Source organism: Chiloscyllium plagiosum, unplaced genomic scaffold (assembly GCF_037043375.1).
Source record: "Chiloscyllium plagiosum isolate Xiang-an unplaced genomic scaffold, Cpla_swu_hap1 HiC_scaffold_27, whole genome shotgun sequence".
Taxonomy (NCBI): domain Eukaryota; kingdom Metazoa; phylum Chordata; class Chondrichthyes; order Orectolobiformes; family Hemiscylliidae; genus Chiloscyllium; species Chiloscyllium plagiosum.
In genome coordinates this window covers 91856424-91868431 of record NW_028270165.1, presented here as the reverse complement: position 1 = coordinate 91868431, position 12008 = coordinate 91856424, and the positions used below count along the sequence as shown (strand labels likewise).

At 45.1% G+C, this 12008-nt stretch overlaps 2 protein-coding genes across 2 annotated transcripts in view; one reads left to right on the top strand and one right to left on the bottom strand.

The window, feature by feature from the left end:
• The window catches only part of LOC148145014 (uncharacterized), a 119059-nt gene that overhangs the window by 83486 nt on the left and 23565 nt on the right, over positions 1-12008 (bottom strand).
• Positions 3599-12008, top strand: part of LOC148145003 (endogenous retrovirus group 3 member 1 Env polyprotein-like) — a 467418-nt gene continuing 459008 nt past the window's right edge. Inside the window, exon 1 of the mRNA XM_087975488.1 lies at positions 3599-3703. The gene's annotated coding sequence lies outside the window, so the exon portion shown is untranslated. The remainder of the gene's footprint in view (positions 3704-12008) is intronic.

The window sequence follows — 12008 nt, the reverse complement described above, 5'->3', positions numbered from 1 at the left end:
GAAATAAGTTCAGAAGTGGGGATGTCTTCCTGCAGTTAGGGCGTTATTGAATATATTCAAGGCTGAGTTCATCTGATTTTTATGTGAATGTTTATGGGGAAAGCAAGAAAATGGTTTTCAGACTAGTACAGGGCCGAGTTACAGAGCCATGCAGCACAGAAACAGACCCTTCAGTCCAACTAGTGAAAATGGAGGGACTGATTGTGGGATGGCGATTTTCAGCTTCCAAGGAATAAGAGAGGAAAGAGTTCACTATAAATTAGAATTTATGGGATCGGTTAATGAGCCGAGGAGTGTCAGTTGGTGTTTAATTTAGAGAAATCAGAGGTTTGCATTTTGGTCAAGCAATCCAGGCAGGACTGTCACAGTTAAGGGGAGTGTTGCAGAATAAAGAGACCTTGGAGTGCTGGAGTCTCCGGTGGACAGATTAGTGAAGGCAGCGTTTGGTTTGCTTTCCTTCATTGCTCATAGCATTGAGTATAGGAGTTGTGAGATCATGTTATACACACTTCCCACTCGAACGTGTTATCTAACTGCTTAACTGTTTCTGTTCTTTGGTATGTTAATCCCAGAACCTGTTTTCAGTAATTTTCTCAAGAACGTAATTTAAATGCAGAGCTTTTCTATCAAAAATGTCAGGCTGTCTCGACATTGGGACCCAGACAGAATTCACACCAATTGGTGGGTAGGCTGGGACTTTTTTCACTGGAGCACAGGAGGTTGAAAGGTGAAGGTATCGGGTGCCTCATTAGCAAGTTTGCAGATGGGCATTCAGATTGATGGAATATCAGATAGTGAAGGGGACTGTCAGACAATACAGCAGAATATAGATCGGAGAGTTGGGAAGAGAAATGGCAGATGGAGTTCAATCCAGACAAATGCGAGGTGATGCATTTTGGAAGATGCAATTCAAGAGCGAGCTATACAGTAAATGGAAAGGTCCTGGGGGAAATTGATGTACAGCGAGATCTGGGTGTTCAGGTCTATTGTTCTCTGAAGGTGGCAATGACTGTCAGTAGAGTGGTCAAGGCAGCATACAACACGCGTTCCATCATCGGACGGATTGAGTAAAAGAGCTGGCAGGTCATGTTAAAGTTATATAAGATTTTGGTTTGGCGCATTTGGAATACTGCGTACGATTCCGGGTCGCCAGATTTCCAAAAGGATGTGGATACGTTTGGAGAGAGTGCAGAGGAGGTTCACCAGGATGTTGCCTGTTATGGAGAGCACGAGCTATGAGGAGAGGTTGAGTAGATTAGGATTATTTTCATTGGAAATAAGGAGGTGGAGGGTGGGGGTCCTGATTGAGGCCGAAAAACCATGAGGGGTCTAGACAGGGGTGGATAGGAAGAATTGTTTTCCCAGAGGGGAAGACTTAATTACTCAGGGTCACGAATTCAAAGTGAGAGGGGAAAGGTTTGAGGGAGAGAAACGTGGAAAATTCTTTACACTGAGGGTGGTGGGCGCCTCGAATGCATCGCCAGCGGAGGCAGTAGGGTTGGGATCGATAGCGTCATTTAAGATGTATCTAGACAGAGACATGAATGGGCAAGGAGCAGAGGGATACAGATCCTTTGAAAATAGGCGGCAGGTTTAGATAGAGTATCTCGATCAGCATAGCCTTGGTGGGCTGAAGGGCCTGTTCCTGTGCTGTAAGGTTCTTTGTTCTCTTTATAGAGGTTTACAAAACCATGAGGGGCAAAGATAAGGTGAACGGCATGTGTCGTTTCAAGATTAGGGAGCAAATTAAGGTGAGAGGAGAAAGATTTAAAAAACACATGAGGAGCACCTTTGTTTTAAACAGTGGTTTGTGTGGAATGAATGTCCAGAGGAAATGGTGGATGCAGGTTGAGTAACAACGTTTAAAAGACATTTGGATAAGTACATGAGTAGGAAAGGTTCAGGGGGATATGGGGCAAACACAGGCAGGTGGGACTAGTTTAGTTTGTGAATATAGTCAGCATGGACTAGTTGGGCTGAAGGGTCTGTTTCTGTGCTGTATGACTCTGTAACTGTTCTGTACTGGTCTTAAAACCATTTTCCTTGCCTTCCCCCATAAACATCCACTTCATGGTTGTTCCAAAATCAGATGAACTCAGCCTTGAATATATTCAATGACCCCCTAACTGCAGGAAGACATCCCGACTTCTGAAATCAATTCCTCTTGCTAATATTCCTCTTGCCTTGCTGATTGCTTGCTGCATCCGTCTGACAACTGGCAGTGACTGGTGTGGAAGGACGCTGAGGCCACGTTTTACATCCACACATCATTCCTGAGGAAGGGCTCGTGCCTGAAACGTCGATTCTCCTGCTCCTCGGATGCTGTCTGACCTCCTGTGCTTTTCCAGTGCCACACTTTTCGACTCTCATCTCCAGCATCTGCAGTCCTCACTTTCTCCACATCCCAATATGTCACCATTTAAACAACGTACCTCCTTTCAGCAGTTATTTTTTCATAACCGAGGTTATAACTTCACACTGTGGGCCTGCATTTGCCGTGCGTTTGCCAATTGAGACACAGACCTGGACCAACGTTTCCCGACTCTGTCCCTTCCCTAGATTCACTCGCTTTCTTTTCAGTTGCTGCAAGTCAACAATTTAACCCCAGAATGAAAAAATGAAATGGTAAAGACAGTGCCGTACTCACAGATGGCGGAGAGAGGAAGGGCGTTGCAGTCTGAGGTGAAGCTCGATCTTCAGTTGGAGAGGAGCAGCAGCATCAGCTTCAGAACCTGATGGTCCATCTTCCGCATTCAGACAATTGGGGAGCTCTGATTGGCAGGAGGACCAGGCTCCTTGTCTGGCTTCTCATTGGTCCATTTACAGAAGGGTTTGCACTGTTTCTGCAGACAGAGCATGCGCGGCTTTTGCTGAACCAGCATAGAGTCAGAAGTGTACAGCATGGAAACAGACCCTTCGGTCCAACCCGTCCATGCCGACCAGATATCCCAACCCAATCTAGTCCCGTTCCTCAACACCTAGCCCACATCCTTCCAAACCTTTCCTATTCATATACCCATTCAAATGCCTCTTAATTGTTGCATTTGTACCAGCCTCCACCACTCCCTCTGGCAGCTCATTGCATAAACGTACTACGCTCTGTGTGAAAAAATTGCCCCGTAGGTTTCTTTTCCATTTTTTCCAAGCTTTTCCAAGCCAGGATTCCCTCCAACAATGTGCCTATCACTGACGTCAGCCTCACTGGTCTTTCGTTCCCTGGCTTGTCCTTACCACCCTTCTTAAACAGTGGCACCATGTTAGCCAACCTCCAGTCTTCTGGCACCTCACCTGACATGCACAGTATGCTGTATGGAGATGCTGTTCCTGATGGATTTAAAGTGTCCAACTGCCACAATTTCTACCCCCCCCCCCCCCCCCCCCCTCAGTCACTTGACATCACCGTGCAGGCTCCTCGCTATTTTTGATCATGTTACCTAGAACCTCATGATTATGTCAATCTCAATGAGGTCACCTCTCAACCTCCTGTGCTCCAGTGAAGAGATTCTCAGCCTCTCCTTATAACTCAAACCCTCCAGTCTTGGTAATATCCTGGTGAATCTTTACTGAACCCTCTGTAATAGTATTCTTCCTATTACAGGGCCACCAGAAGCGTTCTCAGTACTCTACAAGTGGCTTCACCAACATCCTGTACAACTTCTAAATGATGTCCCAACTCCTTTATTTAATGGTGTGAACAAATAAGGTAAGTGTGCTGAATGCCTTCTGAAGCACCCTTCCAACCAGTGATGCAACTTTCAATGAAGTATGTACCTGAACTCCCCTCCCAATATCCCTCTGTACAAGTCCTGCCCTTATTTTAGGAAAATGCAATCCCTCACTTTCATCTATACCTCTCTCATAACACGCTCTCTCTCAGATGTACACACACCCTCTTACAGGCTTCTCCTCCATCACACTCCCTTTACAAAGCATGTGCACACACAACGATGGGGTGCATTTGCAGAATTATATTTACACATATATTCAACTTTGCACAAAAAGCGCACAACATGCAGGTAGTCAATCCATGTAATATTTTATAAATTCCTAGTTTGGAAATAGTACCAGTCTGATTTGAGATTGGGATACTGACACACCTTTCATGCATTGTCTGGGCTGAGATGTCACCAGTTTAAAAAAACCCTTGTGATCTTGAGAATATGACTGAATGGTAGTACTGCGATGTACACATTAATGAAATAAAACCTGCAACCCATTCTAAAAGATGCAAGACTTAACAGCAATCTACATTTGTCAATATATCATATCAGTTGCATGACACCGTGACCTTTTGCTCGTAACTCTGTGTCTTATGATCCTGCTCCACAGTTACCCGATGAAGGAGCAGCGCTCCGAAAGCTAGTGCTTCCAAATAAACCTGTTTGACTATAACCCGGTGTTGTGATTTTTAAACCGTGTCCCACCTAGTCCAACAGCAGCACCTCCACCTCCTTTCTAATGAACACAGCCCACACTTCCCAGTGCTGTCAGTAAACTGCCGCTGAAACAATGCAGTGCCTGCACTCCCGAAAAATGTAAACTTCTAACGAAACCAGCTACTCAGTTACTGCTCCATCTGATATACAACATTGGAAACTTAATGCAGGAGGCTGCAAGAAATGAGCAGCTTTAAAACAAAAACCGCTTGGAGCTCTAAGCTTTCAATGAGAGTCTGAGTCTTGCAGAATGTTCAGGTAACCTTTATTGTGTCCCAACATTGTTACAGCTTCAGTTGCCCCCAACAAAAAGGCAGAGAAAGAGTAGATGTTTGTTCGACAGCTCAACAACAGGGGGAGGAGCAAGGGGCGGGGCAAGGCCAACAGCAGGCTCCCGCACTATGTCTGCATTGCCTTGCACACTTTACAAAAATCCCTTTCCCTTCAGAGACTCCAAACAGTGTGGGAGCAGGCCACTCGGCCCAAAGACTACACACTGATCCTCCGAAGGGTAACCCACCCACGCAATTCCCCTGCCCGTATTGCTCAACATTTACCCGTGACTAATACACCTAACCTGCACATCCCTGTGCATGATATCCTAATCCCATCTCGTCCCGCCTGCCAGCACGGGGCCCATATCCCTCCAGTTGCTTTTTAAGTGTTGTAATTGTACCAGCCTCCACCACTTCCTCTGGCAGCTCATTCCATACACGTACCACCCTCTAAATGAAAAGGTTGCCTCTTAGGTCTCTTTCATATCTTTCCCCTCTCACTGTAAACCTATGCCCTCTATTTCTGGACTCTCCCACCTCAGGGAAAAGACTTTGTCTATCTATCCTATCCATGCCCCTCATGATTTCATAAACTTCTATAAGGTCCCCCCTCAGCCTCTGACGTTCCAGGGAAAACACCCCAGTCTGTCCTGTCTCTCCCTATAGCTCAAATCTTCCAGTCTTGGCAACATCCTTGTAAATCTTTTCTGAACCCTTAAGTTTCACAAATTCTTTCTGATAGGAAGGAAACCAGAATTGCACGCAATATTCCAACTGTACAGCAGTAACATGAACTCCCAACTCCTGTACTCAATATTCTGACCAAATAAAGGAAAGCATACAAAACACAATCTTCACTATCCTATCAACCTGCGACTCCACTTTCAAGGAGCTATGAACTTGCACTCCAAGGTCTCTTTGTTCAGCAACACCCCCTAGGACCTTACCATTAAGTGTATAAGTCCTGCTAAGATTTGCTTTCCCAAAATGCAGCACCTCACATTTATCTAAATTAAACTCCATTTGCCACTTCTCAGTCCATTGGCCCATCTGATCAAGATCCCATTGTAATCTGAGGTAACCTCCTTCGCTGTCCACTACACCTCCAAGTTTGGTGTCATCAGCAAACTTACTTACTATACCACTTATGCTCACATCCAAAAAGTAGTGGGCCCATTATCTATTTTCCAAGTGGAATTGACAATATATTACATGTACTGACTGCCTGCAGATTATGCAGTCTTTCAGCAAAGTAGAATGTTTCGGGTGCAGGTTTGCTCGCTGAGCTGTAGGTTTGATATCTAGATGTTTCATTACCTGGCTAGGTAACATCATCAGTGGTGACCTCCAAGTGAAGCGAAGCTGTTGTCTCCTACGTTGTATTTATATGTTTGTTCTGGATGGGGTTCCTAGGATTTGTGGTGATATCAAAGTTATGAAGAGAGATACATATTTTGTTGAACCAAATACAATGGCAGTGCAGAGAATTTCAGAAAAGGGCAATAAATATTTACTTTTTACCCCTTATTCAACTCATTCAAGAATTTCAAATTGAATCTGAGTGAACTTGAGAGCAAATGGCAACATTCGTTTGTTAATAGACTCACCATAAATTATGAAAGATCACTTTTATCTAAGTCACAATGTTTAATCCCAAATGGAGCAATTCAGTGCAAAGTTACTTTCAACCATTTAATACTGCAAATTTTATTTCATATGAAAATACATTCATTTTATAATTTGGATACGATCTTTACAAAGGAAATATACGAAACAAAATAGCTTTCCTGAATATCAATATTGACAACAGTTATGCAGCTATTATTTGGCAATTGACCAACTAATTGAAATGATTTCAGAATAAATGAGCTGCTTCATTATTATACATTGAGATATTGCATATCTTGGCTCTCACCCAAGTATTCTCCGAAGAAAAAAATGCATCTGGATGGGGACATGAATAGGAAGAATTCAGAGGGATATGGGCCAAATGCTGGCAAATGGGTCATTAGATTAATTTAGGATATCTGGTTGGCCTGGACTGAAGGGTTTGTTTCTGTGTGCTCATTACAGACTCCCCTCTTCTGGGATCCCCATACCAGCTGTTATTTTCATGAAATAATCTGACAATTGTTGACTTCCATCAACCTATTCCATCCGGAGAAATTTCCTCTCTCTGCAAAGTATGGTTCACGTTGGCAAATTCAATCCTCCTCCGGTCCTCAGGAACACAATCTATAATGCGCAACGTTCTCAATACCTGTTTAACGTTCAGTGGGGAAACTATTTTCAGTCCAACAGTTACACAGAATTCCTCCGAAATGTTTTGGCAAATGCACTGCTCCCACGAGAGCTCATGGGCCCACAGTTCAAATGCTTTTAACAGCTTTTTTTCTCATTTCCATGCCTTCCCAGGATGCAGAATTTCTCCCACCAGAAATTGTTTGTCCTGAAAAAAATCCAGCAGGAACGTGATTATGGAGCTATCAGTAAAAAGGCTTCATATGGCTCAACCAAGGTTAGAAATGGAAGAACATCTCTGTTCAAAGTTACTGTTCATTTGCCCTTTCAAAATTCCTTGAATTTAAGGTGTTCCATTGTAGCATTTAATTATGATCCATTAAAAGCAACATCCAGTCTCATCTGAGTGAGGAACCGACTCAACAAGCGAAATAACTTTTCTGTCTGCTCTTTAGATGTGACATCCTCACCCTCTCTCTGTTGATGCAACAGGATTACCAGAGCTGGAAGTACCACTCTCAGAATACAATTGCTGATCAACAGTTTACTTCTGTTGCTTAACGTAAGGATTTAAAAGCTGCTAGCCTGATCTCGCACAAAGCACAAAAACAAACTGTTCACCCGTGCCTGTGCAGAGGAGAAATTTCACTTGGAATAGATCACAAAATAAGAACTGTTACCAGTCCTACAACTCATGTGTTTCCCACGGACAAAGTTAAAAATCACACAACACCAGGTTATAATCCAGATTTGTTTGGAAGCACTGGCTTTCGGAGCGCCACTCCTTCATCAGGTAGTTGTGGAGAATGAGATCATGATCACAATTTATATCCAAAGGAGTCTAGCGTCATGGAAATGTGACACATCAAACAATTTTAGATTAAATCCTTCATCTTTTAGAATAGGTTTCTGCTCTTTGGTTTGTTAATCCCAGAACTTGTTTTTTGTTACCTTCTCAAGAATGTCATTCAAATGCAGAGCTTTTCTAACAATAAGTGTGAATTCTGTCTGTGCCTGAATGTTGAGTCAGACTAACATTTTTCTACATTTAAATTACATTTTTGAGAAGGTAATTTACAGGTTAGGGTGGATAGGCTGTGCTAAATTACCCATAGTGACCAGGGATGTGAAACTTAGGGTGGATTGGCAATGGGAAATACTGAATAAGGGGGTGGGTATGTGTGGGATGCTGTTCAGAGGGCCAGTGTGGAATAGATGGGCTGAATGGCCTGTTTCCACATTGTTGGGATTCTATGACTCCCACCACAAAGGAGCATTTTATTGGCATCTATCCTGTCAAGCCCCTTTCAGAATTCTACTGGTTTCAATAAGATCACTTCTGGTTCAGAGAGGTAGACAGCACAGAAATAGACCCTTTGGTCGAACTCATCCATGGCGACCAGGGTTCCCAAACTGAACTAGCCTCACTTGTCTGCGTTTGGCCCAAATCCCTCTAAACCTTTCTATTCATGTACCCATCCAAATGTCGTTTAGACTTTGTAAACGTACCTGCATTGTCCACATCCTCAGCAAGTTCATTCCACGTGTAAACCGCCCTCTGTCAAAACATTGCCCCTCAGGTTCCTTTTAAATCTCTCTCCTCTCACTTTAAAGAAATATGCCCCCTAGTCTTGAGCTACCCTACGCTAAGGAAGAGCCCTTTGCTATTCCCCTTACCTCCACTCCTCGTGATTTTATCAATCTCCATGATGTCACCCCCCAACCTCCTGTGCTCCAGTGAAAAAAGTCCCAGCCTGTCATTATAACTCAAACCCTCCAGTCCTGGCAACATCCTGGTAAATCTTTACCGAACCCTCTCTAATAGTATTCTTCCTATTACAGGGACACGAGAACCATACTCAGTACTCTGAAAGTGGCCTCACCAACATCCTGTACAACCTCAACATGATGTCCCAACTCCTATACTCAATGCGGTGAACAATGAAGGCAAGTGTGCTAAACGCCTTCTTAACCACCCTGTCTCGCAGCGAAGCAACTTTGAAAGAACTGTGTACCTGAACCCCACCATGTCTCTCTCTTACAGCATGACACAGGGCCCTACCATTAACTGTACAAGTCCTGACCTTCCTTGCTTTAGCAAAACGCAAGCCCTTGCTTTTATTCATACCTCACTCATACACACGTGCTCTCTCAGACACGCACACATACACCCCCAACACACTCACAGGCATATACTCCATCACACTCTTATGTGCACTCATGCATAAACTCACATATCATTTTTGGGTAAATTTGTATTGGCAGAATTATGTTTGCAGATACCTTCAATTTTGCTCAAAAAGTGCACAGTCTGCAGGCAGTCAATCCATGTAATATTTTATAAATTCATACTTTGGAAATAGAACCAGTCTGATTCAAAATTGGGACATTGACAGACTCGAACCTCACACCTTTATCTGGGCTGAGTTGTGACCTTTTTCAAAAAAAAACTGAAGTCATCTTGAGAATGTGAATCAAAAGATGTTATGGGATTTACATATTGTTGGGGAGATTTCACTGGGATGTTTAATGTCGGGCTAGGGAGGGTGACACTAGTTCTGCACAGACACTTCTAGTTCCAGCCCTGAAATGGTTAACAACAGCCAAGCGAGCTGCTGCTGGCGACTGCATGACTACCTGGCTGGAACTTGTAAGGGATATGCATAATGTTAATTAAATCTTGGAGTCTGTAAATACCAGCCAGTATCAATTGCCCCATCGAAACTCGGGATTAATAAAGAAACCGATCGGAATCTGTAACTGTTAGACAAGTGTGAATTGCTCTATTGGAACCTATAACTGTTGAGTGTGAATGGCTCTATTTAAGTCTAAAGTTGATAAGTGTAATTGTCAATTTAGTTAAACTGCAACTATTGAAAATGGCTAGCCTGTCAGACGCATAGTAATTCCTTGAAACAATGAACTATTGAATACGGGATCGGAACCGCTCCCGGGGATGGCTGAGCCATTATCAAGCACAGCAGGAGCTGGACAGGCACTTCGATGCGGCCAATAGGAGGACGGATCCCCAGCGCGCGCAGATGAATGGACCAATGGGGAAGGCGAACTGACCGGGGACTCCAGGCAGCGCGAAGTATAATTGTGTCAAGTTTGAACGAGAAGACAGAACGCCTTCTCCAACGAATGCATGCTTGTAGATTCGTTGTACCAGTTAAGATTCTGTGAATAAACGGCTGTCTGCATCTAACCATAGTTGCCAGTGTGAGTCTCTCCTTCCGAAAGAACACGCAAAGACGGGACCCCGCGGGTCCGTCTTAACATTTGGTGAGCCCGACGCGTGAAGGAAAAGAGACAACGGCAAGTTGGCAACGTTGGCGGATCAGGGAGCAGACAACCTTCGGTCGAAGTTTTCTAAAGGTGGGGGAAGCGCCTGTTAAATCTAAGGCTTCCAGTAGTTAGATTTACTCTGTTAGTTTCTTGTCTGCTCTCTGACCCTCACCAGCCCAAAAAGCCTGATCAATTTGACAGCAGCATCGCAGAGTCCTGACTGGTAAGCTTTTCCTAACCTTTTAACTTACCTAGAGTGTTTATTTCACTAACGCCTAACTGTTTTTGCCTGAGTCCCTTGCGCAGCTTTCGGAGCCGGAGCGCATATCTGTTTTTGCCTGAGTCCCTTGCGCAGCTTTCGGAGCCGGAGCGCCTAACTGTGTTTGCCTGAGTCCCTTGTGCAGCTTTCGGAGCCGGAGCGCCTAACTGTGTTTGCCTGAGTCCCTTGTGCAGCTTTCGGAGCCGGAGCGCATATCTGTTTTTGCCTGAGTCCCTTGCGCAGCTTTCGGAGCCGGAGCGCCTAACTGTGTTTGCCTGAGTCCCTTGTGCAGCTTTCGGAGCTGGAGCGCATATCTGTTTTTGCCTGAGTCCCTTGCGCAGCTTTCGGAGCCGGAGCGCCTAACTGTGTTTGCCTGAGTCCCTTGTGCAGCTTTCGGAGCTGGAGCGCATATCTGTTTTGCCCGATTTTGCAGATTGTTCTGCCTGACAATTACCTGATGTTACCTACCTGAGCGCTGACCATATTCGACTTCCTGGATCCATGTTACTGAGCACTTAAAACTGACAAATTTTTTGTTTGCATATTCGTTGTGACCACCGAACATACCCGGGGTGACAGAGGTTGGAACTCTTCTCCTAAAGAGGGTTTAACCGTACAGACGTCTACCTTAGACCGGTTGTTAAGAGCAGAGATCTTTGAGGAGAAAGTGAGGTCTGCAGATGCTGGAGATCAGAGCTGGAAATGTGTTGCTGGAAAAGCGCAGCAGGTCAGGCAGCATCCAGGGAACAGGAGAATCGACGTTTCGGGCATAAGCCCTTCTTCAGGAATGAGGAAAGTTTGTCCAGCAGGCTAAGATAAAAGGTAGGGAGGAGGGACTTGGGGGAGGGGCGTCGGGAATGTGATAGGTGGAAAGAGGTCAAGGTGAGGGTGATAGGTTAGACTGGGGTGGGGGCGGAGAGGTCGGGAAGAGGATCTCAGGTTAGGAAGGCGGTGCTGAATTTGATGGATTTGACTGAGACAGGGTGGGGAGAGGGGAAATGAGGAAACTGGTGAAATCCGAGTTCATCCCTTGTGGTTGGAGGGTTCCTAGCCGGAAGATGAGGCGTTCTTCCTCCAACCGTCGTTTTGTTGTGGTCTGACGATGGAGGAGTCCAAAGACCTGCATATCCTTGGTGGAGTGGGAGGGGGAATTGAAATGTTGAGCTACAGGGTGGTTGGGTTGGTTGGTCCGGGTGTCCCAGAGGTGTTCTCTGAAACGCTCCGCAAGTAGCCGGCCTGTCTCCCCAATATAGAGGAGGCCACATCGGGTGCAGAGGATGCAATAGATGATGTGTGTGGAGGTGCAGGTGAATCTGTGGCGGATGTGGAAGTTTCCTTTGGGGCCTTGGAGGGAGGTGAGGGGGGAGGTGTGGGCGCAAGTCTTGCACCTCCTGCGGTTGCAAGGGAAGGTGCCGGGAGTGGAGGTTGGGTTGGTGGGGGGTGTGGATCTGACGAGGGAGTCACGGAGGGAGTGGTCTTTACGGAATGCTGATAGGGGAGGGGAGGGAA